This window comes from Phocoena sinus, chromosome 1, assembly GCF_008692025.1.
Source record: "Phocoena sinus isolate mPhoSin1 chromosome 1, mPhoSin1.pri, whole genome shotgun sequence".
In the NCBI taxonomy this organism is placed as follows: domain Eukaryota; kingdom Metazoa; phylum Chordata; class Mammalia; order Artiodactyla; family Phocoenidae; genus Phocoena; species Phocoena sinus.
Window position 1 is genome coordinate 74,549,066 of NC_045763.1, and position 23,328 is coordinate 74,572,393.

At 36.3% G+C, this 23,328-nt stretch overlaps 1 protein-coding gene across 5 annotated transcripts in view; it reads right to left on the bottom strand.

Moving 5' to 3' along the window:
* TTLL7 (tubulin tyrosine ligase like 7) overlaps nucleotides 1-23,328 on the bottom strand; it is a 162,006-nt gene that overhangs the window by 134,713 nt on the left and 3,965 nt on the right. The window contains exon 2 of one of the 5 annotated variants that reach the window (XM_032606744.1): nucleotides 12,432-12,565. The exons of the other annotated variants lie outside the window; for them this stretch is intronic. The gene's annotated coding sequence lies outside the window, so the exon portion shown is untranslated. The remainder of the gene's footprint in view (nucleotides 1-12,431; nucleotides 12,566-23,328) is intronic. 5 annotated transcript variants of the gene reach the window in all.

Sequence of the window (23,328 nt, forward strand, 5' to 3'; positions counted from 1 at the left end):
TGCTTTAAAGTCAACCAACAGACCATCTATCGTGGCCCAGCTATCATATGAAAACAAGTTAAAATATCAGCACCAGTTCTCAGCAAGGTCTAGGATCCAGTTTCTATTTGGAGGACTTAGGAATAACAATCTGGTTTAGATGGGTGTGCTAGGAGATTTGATATTGCACATCAAGTACACTATAGTTGCTTATATTGTTTACTTGCTGTATTTGCATAGTAGGTATTCTATGTTAATTAGATTGGGTTGTGTGTGTGTGTGTGTGTGTGTGTGTGTGTGTGTGTGTGATTTTGATGAAGTTGATGTAGAGGTTCTACATATGTGGTTCACATCCACAGGATACACTTCAGTGGCCCACTGCTGGAACCTTTCATTCTGTCAGCTCCACTGCATGCACTGGAGTTTGCTACACTCCTGGTTCTGTACCCCATCCATGAATGTTTCTTCTGGACCCTACAGTTTTACTGCCTATTCAGACTTATCTTCCAGTTCTTGGCATGTAGTCCTTGGTTCTCTTTGCTGTTAAGGTTTTAATGCCTCTGTTATCTCTAATAATAAACTTCCCACTCCAGTCCCCCTGCCCTGTAAAAACCAATCCTAAAAATATAAGGTAAGAGGAAGAAAAGGAAGAGAAGGGAAGAAAGGATTTACACCATTTAAACCTCTAGTTCCTAACTCTCCTTTAAACTCCAGATTCTATAACCAACGCTTTTCCCTCTGACATTTCAAACTTAGTAGCGTTTTCTATCTTAAAACTTCAACAATCCCAGTAAGTAACACATCCCATATGTCTACCAAGAGACTTGTATGAGAATATTCATAGCAGCTTTAGTAATAATAGGATGAAACCAGAAACAACACAAATAACAACTAAGAGTAAAATGAAGAAATAAATTGTGACATATCAATACAATGGAAAACTACATATTAAAAAAGAATGAACTACATCTAGTCACAACAACATGGATTACTATCACAGCATAATGATGAGTGAAAGAAGCTGGATATGAAATAGTATGCCCATATATTCTGTATGATTTCATTTATATGAGGTTCAAGAACAGGAAAAACTAAATCTATACAATAATCAAAACAGCATAGTACTGGCACAAAAACAGACACATAGATCAATGAAACAGAATAGACAGCCCAGAAATAAACTCATGCACTGATGATCAATTATTCCACAACAAAGGAGGCAAGAATATGCAATGGAAAAAGACAATCTCTCCAATAAGTGGTGATGGAAAACTGGACAGCTACATATAAAAGAATGAAATTAGAACATATTTTCATACAATGTACAAAAATAAACTCAAAATGGATTAAAGACCTAAATATAAGACCTGAAACCATAAAACCCCTAGAAGAGAACACAGGCAGAACGCTCTTTGACTTAAATAGTAGCAATATTGTTTTTTATCTGTCTCCTAAGGCAAAAGAAATAAAAGCAAAAATAAACAAATGGGACCTAAAAACTTAAAAGCTTTTGCACAGCAAAAGAAACCACCAACAAAAAGAAAAGACAACATACTGAATGGGAGAAAATATTTGCAAATGATATGACTGATAAGAGGTTAATATCCAAAGTATATAAAATGTTCAAACAAATCAGTATCAAAAGAACATAAACAACCTGATTAACACATGGGCAGAAGACATGAATAGACATTTTTCCAAAGAAGATATACAGATGGCCAACAGGCACATTAAAAATGCTCAACATGGGGGCTTCCCTGGTGGCACAGTGGTTGAGGGTCCGCCTGCCGATACAGGGGACACGGGTTCATGCCCCGGTCCAGGAAGATCCCACATGACACGGAGCGGCTGGGCCCGTGAGCCATGGCCGCTGAGCCTGCGCGTCCTGAGCCTGTGCTCCACAACGGGAGAAGCCACAGCAGTGAGAGGCCCATGTACCGCAAAAAAAAAAAAAAAAAAAAAAGCTCAACATCACTAATCATCAAAGAAACTGCAAATTAGAACCACAATGAGATATCACCTCATGCCTGTCAAAATGGCTATTATCAAAAAGTCTATAAATAACAAATGGTGAGCATGTAGAGAAAAGTGAACCTTAGTACACTGTTGGTGGGAATGTAAATTGGTGCAGCCACTATAGAAAGCAGTATGGAGGTTCCTCAAAAAACTAAAAATAGAAATACCATATGCTCTAGCTATTCTACTCCTGGGTATATATCCAAAGAAAATGAAAACACTAATTCAAAAGGATACATGCACCCCAATGTTCATAGCAGCATTATGTACAATAGCTAAGATATGGAAGCAACCTAAGTGTCCATCAACAGATGAATGGATAAAGAAGATGTACACACTCATACACACACGCCCACACAGACAGGGGTATTACTCAGCCATAAAAAAGAATGAAATAATGGCATTTGCAAAAATGTGGATGTACCTAGAGGCTGTTATGCTTAGTGTAATAAGTCAGACAGGGCAAGACAAATACTCTATGTTATCACTTACATGTGGAATCTAAAACAATAAAACAAATGTGTATAACAAAACAGAAACAAACTCACAGATATAGAGAACAAACTATTGGTTACCAGTGAGGAGAGGAAACAGGGGAGGCACAAGATAGAGGTATGGTATTAAGAGATACAAACTACTGTGTATAAAATAAATAAGCAACAAGGATATATTTTATAGTACAGAGAAATAAAGCCATTAGTTTGTAATAACTGTGAATGGAGTAGAATCTATAAAAATATTGAATTACTATGTTGTACAACTGAAACTAATATAATATTGTAAATCAACTATGATTCAATTTTTTAAAAAAACATAAACCTAAAATGATAGAATTCAGAATAAAGGCCACCTCTGGGTAGAATCAAAGGTCATTCACTGTGATTAGTCATGAGGGAAACCTGGGATGCTGGAAATGTTCTATATCTCTACCTGGGTGATGCTTACACAAGTTTAAACATACTTAAAAATCCATCAAGCCATATCCTTAATATGTGTGCCGTTTACTCTATATATGTTACATATATTTGTGTGTGTGTGTGTGTGTGTGCATGTGTGTGAGACCTCAATTTTTAAAAAAGGTAGTGATACAGAACCATCAGAGATAGGAGAAGAATAAGGAGACTCCAGGGTCACAGAAGTCAAAAGGAGAACTGGGTTTCCAAAAAGGTAAGGTATGATCAACCACATGAGTACTACAGAAAGAAAAATCAAAAAGAAAAACGACCAAGAAGTAGTCACCTTATTTAGAAAAGTGGAGGTTATGACTGTTTGGGGGACAGCAACAGGAAAAGTCAGATTACTGAGGGTTTACTAGATACAAGAAGGAAGAGATGACCTTCAAAAGGGAATGGGAAAAGAAAGATGGCATGTAGTTTAGGGGAAAGAAGGTCTAAAGGAAAGTTGGGTCTTTTTGGAGGTGTGTAGTAAGAGAGGGATATGAGAGAAAAATCTTGAATGTGTTGAGCCAGTGAGTTAAAAATAATTAAAAATAAAAAAGAAATGAAATGCCTAATGGGCTAGGCTCAAGGATCTAACTACAGCTCACAGGCCAAATCCAGCCTACTGACTATTTTATAAATAAATATTTAGTGTAACACAGTGACCCCCCCATTTGCATATTATTGTCTAAGGTTGTTTTTGCCCTAAAACAGTAGGACTGAATAGTTGCAATAGAAACCATCTGACCTCATACAGAAAAGTTTACTGACCCCAGAATGAGGGTACTCTAAGAGCTAAAAGGAGAATTAATAGACATAGAGAGGTTAACTCTCTACAAGAGTAGAAAATGTGAGATTTTGTCAACAAATAGTGGTCGAGAGAGGGAGGGATATAAAAAAATTAGTCCTATTCTATGCCAGGGAATGAGCAGTGCACTGAGTGTCCATATATAAATTAGAAATGGTTTCAGGCCCCCAGAAAATAAGTCAACTATAATAATGTTAACAACTACTACTGATGCTTCTACTACTACAGCAATGACTAATATTAATATCATACTGCTTACTGAACATTTCCATCTGGATATTTTCAATGTCACCACAAACTCAAAACCAAACTCATAATCTTGGAATCTTCCTCTCCCTACCCACTAGCAATTCCATGCTCAAGTCCTGCTTTGTTTACCCCCGATTATTTTTGGAACCCATCTACTTGTTTCTGTCCCCTTCACCTTCACATGTAGTCCTAGCCACCATCACTCTTTCACTTGAACCACTACACTAGCTTCCTAATAGAACGACTCATATTTATATTCTTAGTCCCCTCCAATCCATTTCCTACAATGCAGATTCCAAAATACAAATCTGATCACAATCTTGTCATGTTATTCTCGCACTTCCCTTCCCCGCACCCCCCCACCCCCCGTCATCCTAGCTGGCTTAAACCCCTTTGACAGCTTTTCAGTGCTCATCTGATAAAATCCAAAAGCCCACTCATGGCCCAAAAAGACCTTTCCAAAAAAGACCTGTGATACTAGTCAATTTAGCTAAGCTAACAATATTTCCTAGATATCCCTTCCTTACATAGTTTCAGGTTAGAGTTAGCCACAAGAAGAAATCTGCATGTAATTTTGAAGGCAGAAGTAAAGAAGTAGACTTTATGCTCCAAAGGTCAGTACAGGGGCGCCATGCACTGTTGTGCATGTTGACACTGATCTGCTGGCTCCCCCTGTTGGTATAGAGCAGCATCTGAGCCTGCAGCTGCTCCAGATCCTGCCAGATCTTCAGCTTCTCCAAATCCTGGCACATCAAGCCTTTCTGGACCAGGCACACGTGCAGCTCCATGGCAAAAAACAGCACCTCTTCCTGGAGGTCACCCACATTGTCAAGACTAAAGAAGGCAAGAGTCAGATATAGGTTCCAGTTTGTTCTTATGGGTTCCAATCTGTTCTAGTAGATTCTAGTTCATATTAGTTCTTTCCGATTTTCAGCCCTGCTGACCCAGCACCAGATGCAAAATTATAAGCCCGCTGTAGACTGCTTTTCATCTTTATAATAAATATTTTATTCCGTATCACTCTTAGTGGTTCTGCTTCGCTGATGGAACCCTGAACAGATGCAATTGCCAATTAGTCTGCCTGTCTTTCCAGCCTCTGAGCCACCTTCCCTTTCACTCTCTGTGCGGTAACCACCCACTGCATGTTCCCACTACATAGGCTTTATACATGATACTCTTTCTGACTGAAATCCACCTCCATCGGTCCCTGGCCTTTGCCTAGTTAGAGCCCACCTTCCCTGACATTACTCTCAGAGCATTGGGTACTTTTCCTTCATAGCACTTATAGTAATAATTATACATTTATTTTTAATCAATTCCATCTCTGTCACTGGCCTATAAACTTGCAAAGAAATGCGACTATGTTTGGTTCTGCTCACAGGTGTTTTCCAAGCACATAGAAAAGCACCTGGGACATGATAGGTGCTCAATAATGAGTGAATAAATGAATGAATATTTGCTTTGTACCAAGCACTATGTAAAATGCTTTATGTAGATTATCTCATGTAATACTTACAAAAACGCTATGAGTCTGGAACTATTATCATTCCCATTTTACAGATGAATAGATGAAGTTACATTGCTGTAAGTGGTAAGACTGGTACCTTACCACTTATGCACAAAGAACAGCTTTACTCCAGCATTCACACTATCAATCCCTTTGCCCTTCACAACACTGTAAGGCCAATTTAATAAGATTTTTCTTTTTCATTTGACAAATGAATAAGCTGAGAGTTAAGAAGTTAGTTGACTTGCCTAAGGCCATGCTAGGTACCAGCTAAGGCTAGAGCCCAGGTCCAACACCAAGTTCGTTGCTTTTTTAAAAAAAAACCTGAATCCTGCTACCTCTCTGCAGCCAGGCACAAAATTCATCCCTATACTGTATCCACATTCAGATTCACCAAATCTCTCCTTCTGTGACTAACCTCCACAGTAAACTCTCTATGAGCACGATCTTCTTTTCAGAAATTAATAAAGTTAGTGGGAAGACATAGCACAGCACTTTAAACAACACAGTTGTATGCTAATGTCATACAATGCCATGGCTTAGTTTCCGTTAGCATCATTTTAACACATCTTAAGACCTTTAATCAAAGGGAATATAGAATGGGGGGAAATGTATATCATAGCATATTTATATGGAAAAGTTCTTCAAAAGGATGAAGTTAACTTTTATAAGGAAAAGGAAGTAGTAAGGAAGAAGGAAGAAATAAGAGTAAGGGAGGGCTTCCCTGGTGGCACAGTGGTTAAGAATCTATCTGCCTGTCAATGCAGGCGACACAGGTTTGAGCCCTGGTCCAGAAAGATCCCACATGCCACAGAGCAACTAAGCCCGTGCACCACAACTACTGAGCCTGCACTCTAGAGCCTGCAAGCCACAACTACTGAGCCCGCGTGCTGCAACTACTGAAGCCCACGCGCCTAGAGCCCGTGCTCCGCAACAAGAGAAGACACCACAATGAGAAGCCCGCGCACCGCAACGAAGAGCAGTCCCTGCTCGCCACAACTAGAGAAAGCCTGAGCAGCAACGAAGACCCAACGCAGCCAAAAATTAAAAAATAGAAAAAAAAAGAGTAAAGGAGGAAAGCCAAAGGAAGAGGGTGGAAAGGATGGGTTGAGAGTTTAATTTTTCTTCCTAACAAAAGTAAGCCATTTTTTTCAGTCACATAGGAGTGTATGATTTCATTTGCGTCTACAAAATATGCTTAGTCATTAATTCTAAGTAAATCACACGGCCTCTGACAACAGCTGTCCTGTGTGACACATTCTAGATTTCAACTGACAATCACAAGAGACTCTAATAGTTCCACAGTGTCAAAGGTAATAATTTGAGAATGAGGACAGCATAGTGAGAGCACATGGCAGATAATCATACCGACAACACATGTCAATCTTTATAAGACTCAACTCAATGGTTTAGATACTTCTCACAAATTCTAGAGTCCAATCTAAGTGGATTATTCCTAGCTTGGGTTTTATCATATTGGAATGCTCTGGAAACAAATAATGCTTAATTCAAATCCTACATTCAGAAAACGTTCTTCCTTTCTCTACTAATACCTCACCTCAAAACTGTTCTACTGCTACCAAATTAATTTAATTTTGTGCCTACAAAGGCTAACAAAGTAAAGGATTAAGCCCTTCTTTAGGCTTAAAATTCTTTAATTTTCTTGATAACCTCAATAGCAAAGCTTTTTAAACTAAATCATCTGTAAAACCTTAAAAAGCTAATTTTCCTTCCTGAAATCTGACACTTCAATTTTAAATACCTAATTTCAGCTTTGAATACATGATGCCTGTTGGTATATCAAGCATTTCATTTTCAGGTGCACTGACAAGCAGAAATACCAACTTTTATTCTCAGTCACAAAGCATAAAGTTCTTCAACTTCTTTTGCAAATATCTGACTCTACCATGATACATTTTGCATTACACATTTTTGTAAGTCACTGTCAATAAACAATAACTAACATATAGTAAATGCTTACTAAGTACCAGATACTATTCTAAGAACTTTACATCTATTAACTCATTTAAATTTAAGAGCATATGTACCCTACAAATGCTTTAATACTTGAATAGGTTGAAAGAAAATGCACAAAGAAAAAGGTAAGACAAGAATGCACTTTATCTAAACAAAGTTGATGTAGCAACTTACAAATCCATTTCCTGGACACAAAAAAATGTTTGTTTTGTTATTTGAACATTATTAAGTATAAGGAACACATACATCCATGAAAAAGGAATGCTTTCTCAGTCACCATTATGGAAGCTGTTATTGAAAACTAAGAAGCAAACTAAAGATTATGACAAGAACTAGTAAATTGTTATTTAAATGCAAAGGCAACTAATAAATTATATATTTGAAATAAATCATTCAGATATTCTTTTTGAAGCAATTATATTACAGAAAAATCATACTGAAAAATAATTATAATAAATAAATAAGCTTCCTAAGACCAAAATCAAAACAAACAACAATAGGAAAAAGCATACCAGAAGACTACTAAGTATATCAACTTAATACAATGGAAAATATAGATGTTGCTAATAAGCACACAAAAAATATTCCAGTCATCATGATATTAAGCATAACAGATTTTGACGTCAAGTGGCAAAAGAATTTGTAGGTTAATACTCATTTTTTTGTACTTTCTAGAAAATATACACCAGACACAATCCACTATATAATATCAATACATTTCTACTAAAATTAGAATACTCACGTTTGAGATATTTATCTGAATCAAACTGATCTGCTATACCTGCCCTGTAAGTCACTGTGTAAGGTTTAAACTTGAATCTAAAATATTTTTTAAGGTATTCAATCTATATTCTTGAGGCTGTTCAGTGAAAGACAATTCTATAATTCATTGAAATAACTGCATGGGTAACTCAGCTCCTGATGATAAAAGTAGCCATTTTCCTCTCTAGTAAGCAGTGTTCTCCCTTTTTTTCTCAGTTATATGCTATTCTATTCTTTGATAGAACAAAAACAAAACATAGTGTTTTCTACGTGATATGAAAAGTGTTTATTTAGCACAGTGCCTAAAACATAGTAAGCACCACAAAAGGGTTAGCTATACATTATTGTTGATGTTGTTAATCAAGGAAACCAGACATGTATCAAATGCCTACCATATTCCACACATTGCACTATAGGCTTCACAATCAGGCATTTCAACATACACTGCACCAGAGGAGGTTTAAAAAAATACTTATGCCTATACAATACTTAGGAATAAGCTTAACTAAGGACATGAAACTTGTACACTAAAAACTACAGAACAGTGACAAAAGAAATCCTAAAAGGGCCAAATAAATGGAAAGACACCCCACGTTCATGAAATAAAAGACAATACTGTTAAAATAGCCACACTTCCCAAAATGACTTACAGATTCAATGCAATCCCTACCAAAATCCCAATGACATTTCTTACAGAAATAGAGAAAACAATCTTAAAATTCATATGGAACTACAAAGGACATCAAAAAGCCAAAACTATTTTGAGAAAGAACAAAGCTGAAGGTAACACACTTCCTAATTTCAAAATATATTACAAACTTATAGTAATTATAATAGCATGATACTGGCATAAGGCTAGACACATAGACCTAGAAGTGGAACAAAAGAGAGTCCAGAAATAAACCCACGTAAATATGGTCAACTTATCTTCGACAAGGATTCCAAGCATAAACAATAGGGAAAGGATAGTCCCTTCAACAAATGGTGTTGGGAAAACTGTACATCCACATGCAACAGGATGAAATTGGACCCTATCTTAACACTATATGCAAAAAATCAAAATGGATTAAACACTTAAGTGTAAGACCTGAAACTGTAGACTCCTAGAAGAAAACAAGGGAAATGCTTCATGATAGTGGTCTTGGCAATGATTTCTTGGATATGACACCAAAAGTACAGGCAACAAAAGCAAAGGTAGACAAGTGGGACTACATCAAACTAAAAAGCTTCTGCACAGCAAATGAAACTGCCAAAAGAGTGAAAGGACAACCTACAGAAGGGGAGAAAATATTTGCAAACCATATATCTGATAAGGGGTTAATAGTCATAATATATGAGAAACTCCTTCAACTCAATAGCAAAACAATAAACCAATTAAAAAATGGGCAAAGGAGTTGAATAGACATTTCTCCATAGAAGACCTGCAAATGGTCAACAGGTATATGAAAAGATTCTCAATATCACTAATTATCAGAGAAATGCAAATCAAAACCACAATGAGATATCACCTCACACAATTAGACTGGCTATTATTCAAAAAAAAAAAAGATAACAAGTGTTGGTGAGGATGAGGTGAAACTGGAACCCTCTCACATTGTTGGCGGGAATGTAAAATGGTGCAGGCACTGTGAAAAACAGTATGAAGTTTCCTCAAAAAATTAAAAATAGAACTACCATATGATCCAGCAATCCCATTTCTGAGTATTTATCCAAAATAATTGAAATCATGATTATGAAGAGACATCTGCACTCCCAGGTTCATTCCAAGACATGGAAACAACCTAAATGTCCATCAGTAGATGAATGGATAAATAAAATGTGGTGTATGCACACAATGGAATATTATTATGCTTTAAAAAAGAAAGAAATCCTGCCATATATGACAATACGGGTGAACCTTGAGGATATTATGTTAAGTGGAATAAACCAGTCACAGAATGACAGATATTGCATAATAACATTTTTATGAGGTGTCTATAATAGTCAAACAAGGAGAAACAGAAAGAAGAATGGCAGTTGCCAGGAGTTGAAGGGAGGGGAATATGAAGAGTTGCTATTCAAAAAATATAAAGTTTCAAAAAAGAAAAAAAAAATACTGATGCCTGGGTCCCAGGCCCAAACATTCCAATTTAATTGGTCTGAGATACAGGCTGGGCATTGAAAATTGTTAAAGCTTTCCATATGATTTAGACATACAGAAAAGTTTGAGAACCACTATTTAAATAGATGTGTTGTTTCATTTGATCCTCATAGATTGTTTTATTAGTTCCATTTTACAGATGGGAAAACTGAGATTCAGACATATTCACTAACTTGTCAAAGACTTGGACAGGTCTCCTCAACTCTCAAAACCTTTGAACTATACCATGTTGCCTTCTGAACTGCGAATATGCTAAAGCCATCGGTCTGTTTCTCACAATCTTGAAACCCTGATCAGAAAAAGCCAAATAGTTCCTTTGTAAACCTGCATATTGGGTATGAAAGGGTCCTCCCTATGAATTCTGAACTCTAGTACAGGTTTTTGCTTATTTGTTTTTTAAATACAGACCGTGACCTATAGAGGGTCATGAAATCAATTTAATGAGATTCAATCAGCATTTTTAAATGAAAGAATAGAATAGATGAAAATATAAGAGAGACAGACTGCATTGCATGTAGGAGGAAAAGTAAGTACTGAGTCTTGACATTTTTCTTTCTGGTGGGGGGCAGGGGGAAACGCATGGGTGTGTTTGGGTGTATGTATACTATGGCAAGAAATAAATTGTTATTTCTTCTTACCATGAGTTGCAGCCAAATATGTTTGAAAAATATTCTAGCTAGAGATAAAAGCATGAGATAAAAAGACGATCCTGAAAATGGTATTCATTTTCTAATTTGCATGCACTTAACCTGTGTTTTTCTCTAATCCTGGAATGTTCTCCTTCACCACCCAACATTCAAGCACAGCTTAGATGCCCTTTCTTTTCCTTCTATCTCTTAGGCAGAATGGTCTATCCTTCCCATGAACACTGTTACATAATCTACCACATTGTATCATATTTTTAAAGTATTTGATTTAAAGTTCTTCACTGGAAAAGGCAGTATCTCTCATTCTGAGCAATATGAACAAAACACAGAGCCTGATACATAGTAGAGCTTAATGTGTTTATTTGGGTTTTTTTTAATTAGGTTACAGCAACTCTGCATTATTTTACTCATGAAATTTTGGTGATACAAAATAAAAGTTAAGAATGAATCACATCTTCCATCTTTCTAAATAATCACAAATATAGTTACTTTAATATCTGGCTTATCGACACCTAGTCTACATGATACCCTTTCTCTGCCAAGGATTACATCAAAGAAGCAAGAAGCCAAACTTTGAAGGTATCTCTATTGCATTAGCCTACATTGTTTATACCAGCCTACTCTCTTATCTATTTTAATACTAAATAGACTTCCAATTTGTTTTCATACTTGGTTTTAATTAAACAGATTTACTGAACACTTACCAAACAAAATACACTAAATAGGTTATGTTTTGTTTCCATTTTACAAATGGTAATGGGGAAAAAAAAAACATTTTTACTAAAAGGCAAATCAAAACAAAACAAATAATGATTTATTCTCTCTTAATCTTAAATTCTTAACTCCACCAAACTCTTTTTATCATCTATGTTCATCTAAATAAAGGTATTTTATCATGTCTTTCACATTTCTTAACTTCATTGAAATACTGGCACTATTTGATTATTCAAAGAAAGTATTTTAAAAATATACATTTTATATATATAAATATATATACAAATATGAGGTTTTAATATCTTATATCCCTGACCAGTCAAAAGTCCAATATTATCACAGTGATCTGAATAATTAAGACATTTAACAGATATCATTCACCATATCTAGTAAGCAGTTAATAGAAACTACAGAAATTTAAATAAAACAGAACTCAAATTTATTTAGCATTAGAAGAAAGTAATTTAAAATTATAATAGAATATAAATGAGAATTAAAATTGGAAGAATGCCAGAAAGCATACTCCTTAAAAATCTATTTTAGGAATCCATGTGAAAAATTCTGCCAGTCTTTCTGCAAAGTTAACCTTCAAAATTTCTAGTTACAAACTTTTGCAATCTTAAAATGTGAAGAAGAAAAACACATACCATTCTTTGGTTTCAAATTTTTGGCCCAAATCAAATGGCTTTATTACCTTCTACTTTATGCAGCTTCACGGAACATTATGGGCCCAACTATTAGAATGAACAGCTAGCCATGGCTGGAGCAGACTGGCAGACAGCATCGCTGATTCATCTCAGGAAGAAGCAGGCTGCAGCACCCACAGTTCTGATGATGTCCAAAGAGGGTAAAGTAATGGTCATAAGCCAAGTATTTCCTTTTGGAGCACAGACAGAAGGACTGGAAGTAGACAAAACTCTGAGCTCGCTACATTTGAATTACAATTTAAATGTAGTTCCTTTGGGCCAGAAAAGGGCAGTGGGGAGGTAAAAGTAATAATTTGCAGAGCTATACTGTGATCCCAAGATTGGACAATTTAAGTATGTTTTTTAGAATACAGTAACGTTTTCCTGTTTCACGTAATTTCATTAACAAGTTATATGACTATTTCACCTATACTATGCTAAGTATTTAGCTTGTACTTTATAACCTGGAGGTAACCTATAACAAAAAAAAATGAATTTCCTATTTTCCTCATTTTAGTCCATTAGACTTTATATAACTACTATCTCACCTACCAAATATATACCTAAACAGTTTAGAGTTAAAATAATAACCCTTCATCTATTATATTATACAATCTGAGACAACTGCTTAAGAAGACCATTAGGATAAAAATGATGCAGACACCAGTCATAGAGATTGAGTTACAAATGTGCCCTGGGGACTATATGCACCAGAGAAGCTTTTCTTTCTCAGCTTCCCAGTCTATTTATCTGGCTCCTCACAGACCAGAATCCACTAATTAGAGGAGATGGACTAAGGGACCCTAAACCAGAACCACATCCAAAACTCAAATGAGACAGATAAATTATAGTCATAGAAAGAAAGGAAAGGAAAGGAGAGGAGAGGAAAGGAGAGGAGAGGGGAGGGGAGGGGAGGGGAGGGAAAAGGGTAGCCCTCTTATTTACCCTCTAGAATGACATCCTGCAGATTTTCCATAATATAGAGAAGAATTGCTCTTTGCCAAAAGTTAAACATTCATCTAGTTTTCCTATGAGAAACTGCAAATCTCAACCATGAAAGCAAGACTAATAAATAGGTAGCATAAATCTAATAATTAAATATTTTTATATTTTTATAACTGATTTTTGTAACACATTGTATGACTCATTTTTTAAGGATCAGTTTAAATCAAAATTAAATCAAATTATACAGAAGAATTTCCAATAAAGCAAGAGGTGTTTTGGTATTTGGAAAAGGAAAACTGAATGAGAATTATAGTTTATTATATTATTATAACTTATAATACTATATATTAATAATCATTTATAATTAATAATAGATTATGTTATTTTTATATGTTACAAATAAATAAGCATTTATTTAAACCCCAAAACTCTAATCTGGCAGTGAGGAAAATGAAAATTTCTAATATGATGGAAATTTGGCTACGTTATAATCAAATTAGTTGCTTAGAATTTGAAAACAATCATTGAGGCTAGGATATATAATTGAGTCTAATTCATTCTTTAGCACATGTTAAAAGTACCTAACTGACTCCAAACCTAAGATCATGACCTTCCCACTGATTTAGTCTGGACAAGAAGGATGGGCCCTCCTTTCTCTTGTGGGCCCTGGGAAGCAGAGAGGAGGAGCCCGTGCTCTAGCTTCAGCTGCCTGCAGACATCACAGTGAATCTGAGTTAGTCCACCGTGGGCAGCCCCAGAAGGCTTTAAATGATGTGGAAAATGTGTACAGATTGTAGGACTTACTTAAGGCAAATTCACAAGGGATTACTAATGAAAGAAAATTAGACTCAAATGCTCAAAAGATTTTTAAAAATCAAATACCCATTACGTTGATCTGATAGCTGACTTTAAAAGACTACTGCTAAGGAAGCAAACCAACCTAAAATGCTCATGCAATTACTACAAACTAATTTTACTCCTCTATTCGAAAAAGTCTGAGGCTTAATTCAACTTTTGCTAGGTGAGAATTTTCCAAACCCCAACAATTTTGTTTTCACTTTCTCTCGATAGAAACTTAACTGATGGTTTAAAAAACACTCCAGAAAAAATATTTTGGTCTGAAGAAAAAAATTACACTTCTCTGCAAGAGAGGCGGAAGTGGTAATTCCAACTATTTTATCTCTACCTAAAACTGTTCTAGCTGAAATGGGCATTTGGAGCCACACTCCATGTCATAAATTTAGGACTTCCAACACCTACTCTTCTGTGTGTTGGAACAAATGCAAAATTGATTTTGGAGGAGATTTAAACCTGTCTAAGATCATTACTTTAGCCCATTTGCTGCAGAGGAGCTGTGGCCTTCTATTTAGCTACATACATTTGGTAAAGTCCTCCTATTACTCGGTCCAGCTGACTCTCAAATCACGGAATTCTTTACTTGACTGAAAAGAAATAATAGCAGGTAATTCTTAGGGAGCAAAACCTCAAACAGATTGCTCCTTAACATCTCAGCTAAGAATAATAATATGTATGAAGGAATTCCTAAAAGATATGCAGAATTTTCTTTGAGATACTGTAACATCCATTCCTAGATTAAGCCAGATCATCAGAGAGCTACATACCTGGACCACACTACACTGTTGGTCACAGCCACCCTATAACAGAATAGTTATCATTTATTGAGCACAGACTACAATCTTCACCTATATCACAATGCTCTCAAGGTAGATATTATCCTCATGTTAGAGAAGAAAATAATCAGATCTTTGGAGGTTACTTCCCCCCAAAACACAGATCCACATCATGGGCCCATTGAAGGACATTATAAAAAATAGCCCAAAATATCCTACTGAATTCCACTGTAAGGATGTTGAAGACATTTTGCATTACACTATACTGAATTCACTTTAAAAGAAACTGTAGCATAAATTTCACTTTGGATTCTACATAGCAACAACTTTGTTCCTCTTAGGCAATTGGTTTGTTTTTCTCTTTGATTAGCTTTTCAATTAATCATTAAACTTTCTATGTATGTCCCTTTTTGCCTGGAAGTTAGAAAACTTGAATTAAATGTGTGCCCAGCTCTCAGTGCTTTGCGACCACCTAGAGGGGTGGGATAAGGAGGGTGGGAGGGAGGGGATATGGTGATATATGTATGCATATAGTTGATTCACGTTGTTATACAGCAGAAACTAACACAACACTGTAAAGCAATTATACTCCAATAAAGATGTTTAAAAAAAAAGCGTGTCCAGCTCTAATAAACATGCAGGATTTCGTAACATGGATTTTGTGAGCTAATGTCTCCCCTAGCTCATTTCATGTTATTTTTTCCCTCACTGATATTCTAAGATTTTTTTAATTTATTTATTTATTTTTTTGCGGTACTCGGGCCTCTCACTGTTGTGACCCCTCCCGCTGAAGAGCACAGGCTCCGGACTCGCAGGCTCAGCGGCCATGGCTCACGGGCCCAGCCGCTCCATGGCATGTGGGATTCTCCCGGACCGTGGCACGCACCCGTGTCCCCCACATCGGCAGGCGGACTCTCAACCACTGCGCCACCAGGAAAGCCCCCTAAGATTTTTTTATCATCTCATCTTGCATGTTCATTCTATTACAAACTAGGTATCTTCAAATGGTATTACCAAAATCTTATAAAAAATCTACAAGGTGTACATTTTACTATATACAAATTATACTTCAATGAAGTACTAGGGAAAAATACAAAAGAAAAGCCATTTACAATAATCAAAATCAAAAGACAGTAATGTAAATATTTCTTGTACTATCTTTTAGTCAATTCTTGGTAAAACATTCTAAATTACTTCATCCTTGCATAAGTTATAACTGAATTAATATTTCTTTTATAATTTGTAACTTAAAATATAGTTATATGTCTATATAAGACATTTGTTAAAGTTAGGGTGGAGATAATTTTGAGGGATTTCATTTTGTAAAGATTACATTATGGACTTCTATTGGTCTATTTATCGTATTTTTTCCTAAGAGATTAGCATACATACCAATGAATTGATGTGGAGGAAAAAGCATCTTTTTGTGAAATAAAAATACTAGCAGAGAAAGAGGAAAATGTGCACGTGTAACAACTTGTTTAAACCAATGCCAAGTGTGAGATGCATATGCCCATGACTCTGGCTTCACTTTTCTCCTTGCCTTGGTCATCTTAGTAGTGCTTCTCAAACTTTTGGTGCTGGAACTCTTTATGCTCTTTCAGTTTTGTTGAGCTCTGTTTTTGTGGGTCATATCTATCAATATTCACCTTATTAGAAGGTAAAACTGATAAATGCTTAAAATACTTATTCATTCATTTTAAAATAACAATAATAAAACCATTACATGTTAACAAAAACATACTGTATTAAAAAATAACTATAGTTTTTTTAAAAAGGAATGAGTAACATAGTTTTGTACTCTTTCAAATTCCTCTAATATCTTTCTTCAAGAAAATAGATTCTCATACCTCTTTCTGCATTCATTTTGATAAGTTCTTCTGGTTGAAATATATGGAAAAAATTGGGCTCACAGAGATATGTAGTTGGAAAAAGGAGTATTTTAATACCCTTCTCAGGTTATTATAGATATTTGAATTTGATACAACACCCAAACTCAACAAGCGGTAGTTTCTTAGTACCACATGAGGCCAGTAATATTCTAACAACCAAAACCAAATAAAGGAAGCACAACAAAAAGGAAACTACAACCAATATCTCTCCTGAAATTAATAGCAAAAAATATTTAACAATGTTGGCAAATTGAATACTACAATAAGCATGTATATGTATGTGTGTTTGTATGTGTGTATGTATGTGTGTCATGTATACATGACCAAATGGGATTTATTCCATGTATGCAAGGCTGATTCAATATTAAAAAAATTAATCAATACAATCCACCATATCAATAGGCTAAGGGAAAAATCATATGTCCATAACAATTGTTGCAGAAAAAGCATTTGATGTAATTTGATATCCATTCAGGATAAAAAGTCACAGTACACTAGGAACAGAGGGGGGAACCACCTCAACCTAATAAAGAACATCTACAAAAAAACATACAGCTAACATCATACTTAATTGTAAAAGACAGAATAATTTTTCTCTAATATTGGGAAGAAGACAAGGACGTCCACCCTCACCATTCAAATTATTTAGCACAATACTAGAAGTTCTAGCCATTGCAACAAGGCAAGAAAAATAAATTAAAGGCATACAGATTGAAAAGAAATTGTTTCAGTTTGCAAATGACATGATTGTCTACATTAAAAAAAAATCAAAGGATCTATAGTCCTAGATCCAAAATGTGAGTTCAATGAGGTTTCAGGATACAGGACCAACACAAAAACCAACTGCATTTCTATATATTGACAGCAAAGAAATGGAAACAAAAATTTTTTAATACAGTATCATTTACAGTTGCCCCAAAGAATATGAAATACTTAAGTATAAATCTAGCAAAACATGTGCAAGATATGTGTAATTAAAATTATGATATTTTGATAAAAGAAATCAAGGGAGATGTAAATACCTGGAGACACATATCATGTTCACAGATTGGAAGAATCAATGTAGTAAAGATGTTAATTCTGGACTTCCCTGGTGGTGCAGTGGTTAAGAATCTGCCTGCCAATGCAGGGGACATGGGTTCAAGCCCTGGTCTGGGAAGACCCCACAAACCATGGAGCAACTAAGCCCACGGGCCACAACTACCATACCCACGTGCCACAACTACTGAAGCCGGCGTGCCTAGAGCCCATGCTCCACAACAAGAGAAGCCACTGCAATGAGAAGCCCTAGCACTGCAACAAAGAGTAGCCCCTGCTTGCCGCAACTAGAGAAAGCCAACGCACAGCAACAAAGACCCAATGCAGCCAAAAATTAATTAATTAATTTTTAAAAAATGTTAACTCTCCCTAAATTAATGTACAGGATTAACATAATTCCTATTAACATATTAGTTAAGTTATAGCAACAAAATTCTACATTAAACAGATTAAAAAATGGATCTTCCAAAAAGAAAAAGTTAATCAAAATTAAGTTTAATTTGTTAAATAATTACACCAGGCATCGTAATTGCAAAGTCTCAAAAAATCTCATGGACTTCAAAGAATAAAGAGGAAAATAATAAACAGCAACTTGAAACAATTCTATCAATACATTTTTAAACTGCTAAAAATAATCATTGCTACACAGGCAATAAAAGCAAAACTACACAAATGGGACTACATTAAACAAAATTTTTGTGTACATCAAAGAACACAATCAATAGAGTGAAAAGGCAACCTATGGAGTGGGAGAGAATCATTTATCTGATATAAAGAATTCCAACAACTCAACAACAAAAAATCAAATAACCAGATATAAAAATGGGGAAAGGGGCTTCTTTGGTGGTGCAGTGGTTGAGAGTCCGCCTGCCGATGCAGGGGACGCGGGCTCATGCCCCGGTCCGGGAAGATCCCACATGCCGCGGAGTGTTTGGGCCCGTGAGCCGTGGCCGCTGAGCCTGCACGTCAGGAGCCTGTGCTCCGCAATGGGAGAGGCCACAACAGTGAGAGGCCCGTGTACCGCAAAAAAAAAACAAAAACAAAAAAACAGTTGTTTGACTGGTTTAGAGTAAAAATGGGGAAAGGACGTGCATAGACATTTCTCCAAAGATGATATAACAACAATCCCATTTCTAGCTATATATCAAAAAGAACTGAAAGCAGGGTATTGGAGAGATATTTGCACACCTATGTTCATAACGGCACTATTCTCAATAGCAAAGATGTGGAAGCAACCCAAATATACATCAACAGATGAATGGATAAACAAAATGTGGTGTATATACAATGGAATATTACTTGGCTTTAAAAAGGAAGGAAATCCTGTCATATGCTACAACATGGATAAAACCTTAGGGCATTTTATTAAGTGAAATAAACCAGTCACAAAAAGACAAATACTGTATGATTCCATTTATATTAAGGTATCTAAACTACTAAAACTCATAGAAACAGAAAGTAGAATGGTGGTTACCAGAGACCTGGGGGAAGGGGAAAGGGGAGTTGTTATTTAATGGGTATAAAATTTCAGATTTGCAAGATGAGAAGGATCTAGGGATCTATTTCACAACAATGTAAATATATTTAACACTACTGAACCATACACTTAAAAATGGTTAACATGGTAAATTTTATGTTATGTGTTTTTATCACGATAAAAAATACAAAACGTTAACTGAAAGAAAAAATTGTTGCATTTGTGGAATGCCTACAAAATATCAGAAATCACCCAAATAATTACATAAATCACAGTATTTTTACACTACTCTGGACTCTTTTCTTCCAGAAAACATGAATATCACTTGCATATTACCATAATATGTATAGTTATACCAAGGGGAGAAAAACTCTTGGATTACTATTAGGTAATTTTACTTGGAGATCTAAATATCTATATTCATAGGTATTGATGAGTGTATTTGTTTAATTTTGTTCTCAGTAGAAGCTATTCTTTAGGACCTTCACTTCATCCTATATTATTATTCTGGTTCCTTATGAATTCAAAAACAAAATTCACAGATATGCTTTCAAGCACATTAAGGAAGTAAATAGGCCATATTATAACTAATGAAAAATATATTTAACTTTTAATTCCTTAGTCAAGGATGAAAATAGCTCTCAACACATACCCAAGATACATTTGTTTGTTTGTTTTTGTTTTTGTTTTTTGCAGTACGCAGGCCTCTCACTGTTGTGGTCTCTCCCGTTGCGGAGCACAGGCTCCGGACGCGCAGGCTCAGCAGCCACGGCTCACAGGCCCAGCCGCTCCGCGGTATGTGGGATCTTCCCGGACCGGGGCACGAACCCGTGTCCCCTGTATCGGCAGGCGGACTCTCAACCACTGCGCCACCAGGAAAGCCCCAAGATACATTTTTAAAAGAGAAAATGCCTCCTATTCCAAAATGACAACCTCCTAACATATGTAGCAGCAAACTTTTCTTTCTGCCAGAAATGCCCATTTGGCACTGATTTCTGACAAGTGAAAAAGTTTTCCACATATGTATAGTCCACTTGATTTTAAGAAGCACTGATCCCTCCCTTTAAAACTTTCCTGAATATTAAAATGTATGTTTTCCTTTAATTTTTGCAGCAAATTCCAGAAATAACTTGTTTAAATTTTCCAAAAATAATGGATTGAAGTATGTGTGTGTTGACTAAGAGTGAAACTGACATGGACTAAAGTAGACATCAGAGATTAGGAAAAAGTATTCAATGGATTTGACGAGTTTTTTTTTTTTTCTCAAATACTGTAAAAGTAGTAAAACCATTAAAACTATCTAATAAATGAATGAAGGTCATCCCCTTGTTTACATATAACAGTAAATAGTAGCACCTATTGTCAAAATTAGTATAAAATGGGCAGCTGTAGACCAATTTCTAATCCTATGATGATTCAGCATGCATTTTGCCTGTTTTTTTTTTTTTTTTTTCCCTCTGCCTAGCTCGATTTTTCACATCATTAAAACGGAGGAAGTAATATCTGTCAATCTTTAGGATTCTAGATTGAGAGATGTAAGTAATTAAATACATTATCATCTTGGATGTGATCAAACCTACAGCTAAATGAAAATGTCTCCATCTGGTTTCATGTGAACTAAACTGATTGTAGAAAGTGTTCAATTTCTATCTTTCCTCTCCATAGAGTAGCTACCACATATTTGTTTGGGTAACTGCAGACAGACCGATTCTAAATATAAACTGAGACGTGTGCTAAAATTACTGTCCTGATTTTTCAGCAATCACTATGAATGTCACACATGATTACAGATTTTATTTATTAAATACCTGGAAAAATATATTTTAAATAATAGCAATGACAAAATTACACATGAAAATCTTCCCATCAAATGCAATGATGCAAATTAAATCCACAGTTCCTAACTTTTCCTACCAATACACCACACATACAACCATTCATATCACAAAGCCAGTCAAACACAGTACTAGAATCACATCAATTAGATTTTACACAAATTTTAAGTGGGCTCTCTTCTCTTACAAAAGAAAGTACTACCTTAAATGAGAAGTATACCTAAACAGCCCTAAAATTCTAATCCAGCAAAGAGCATAGAAATAATCTTGAAGCTGCTGCCTGGATTACTGCTGATCCATCTTCCAAATCTACAAATGTTCACTTTACTTTAAAAAGTCAACTTCATTGCAAATAAGCTCACAGAGGAGGGAGGAGAATTTTTATGAAAACAAGCTACTGCCACCTTGCTGAATTAGATGTGTCACCAGTTCAGACTTTGCAAAGTAGTGGGTAAAAGAGATAGAAATGTTCAAAATAATCTTTTATCAAACATAATGTTCCATTTCACATAGCTACGCAGAACAAAAATAACACAGAAGTTTGGAAGCTCAGGTGCCATAACACAATTTAGAAAAACCAAACAATGTGGACAGTTCAGCATGCCCATTGGACCAAAAATATCATCAATTTCAAAAGAAAGGAGTAATCAGCCCCAGGGGAGACGCAGTGACCACTTGACCACCTAACTCTAAACCTTCAAAGAAGTCAAAGAAACACAGGCCAACTAGTTGCTTACAAGTAAGAAGTGAAAGAAAAAATAGAACATTGGATTTATCACTCAACTCCCAGAGCCTAAACAATCCCAACACCTTGGCTTTGTCAACTATCGTGTATACCATGGGTGGGAACGTGTCAGGTAAATGTCAAATGGGAACTAACGAAATAAGGGTAGTGGAGAATAAATAATAATAATAAATAATTTAAGTTTTTAGCTTTAACTTAACCCTAGGGAAAACTGTTGACTAAGCCCAGTTGAACTTTGACAAATAATTCCTGGGAGGAATGGAAATAGACTTACCACCTTCTAATAGCTTAAGCAAACTGTTTTAAATAGTAGGTCCCAACTAAGCACATGACAAATTCTGCCCAGAATATTACTCAGCCTACCTCAGTGCCCAATTTCCACCAGAAATCATCTGTCAGGTCCTAAAAAGACGGGGCCTATTTTTGGTTTGTAAAGTGATGCTTCAGTTTTCATTGTTTCCTTTCACATCTTCCCAAACTGATGATATATTCTAAGTGCCTGCCTCTCTGCTAACTACTTGTGCCCTCGAGGCACTTTTGTATCCCTAACTCCCCTTCCACTGGTTCTCAGAGACACTTCATGGCCTCCCTGCCTCAGTGGCTCCCTGGCCTCAAATTCCAAGGAGAATGGAGGTGGGATCCAGAGGAAACCCAGGTGAGAGCCTGGGGAAGCAAGGCAGAGGCCTGGCCAATGTACCTGTCCAAGGAGGTAGCGTCATGTAACCCTACAACTGGTGGGACACTGAAGCACACTGTCTCTCCTCAATGAGGGGAATTTCCTCTGGTCGAGAAATACTGGGAACGAGAGGAGGGGACACCCGAATGCCGGCAGGGGATGTTGGAAACCTTAGGCGACTCCCCAGCGGCTGCTGTTCTCAAAGGCCATCTCTGGCAATGTGCACGGGGGAGAGGGGGAGAGTCTTCAATGTCCACCAGACACTCTTGCACCTTGTAACCTGGGTTTCTGCTGAGAACTGAAAGAGGTCTGGAATTCCTGCGCTTACCTATGTGGATTCTCCAAATTAGAACGCGAGAGTGAGTTCATAAGCCTTGCACTGCCGGGGTACTGCAGCTGAGGCATGGGAACCTGATACAGAAGGGTGGAAGAAGTTTGAAAGAGACAGATATTGTGTGGAGGATAGGGGTGGATTCCTGAGGGAAGGGCACGGTAAAGGAGAGAGTTGACGTCCACAAATACAACACCAGGACCAGAAAGCAGTCTATCACACAAGCCCCTTCTCTGGCTACAAACTCTTGCTCACTCTCACCAAACCTGTCCTCCATTATTTACATCTTCTCTCTTCAGTGGCCCCAACTGCCTGCCTTTCTCCCAGTATCCATG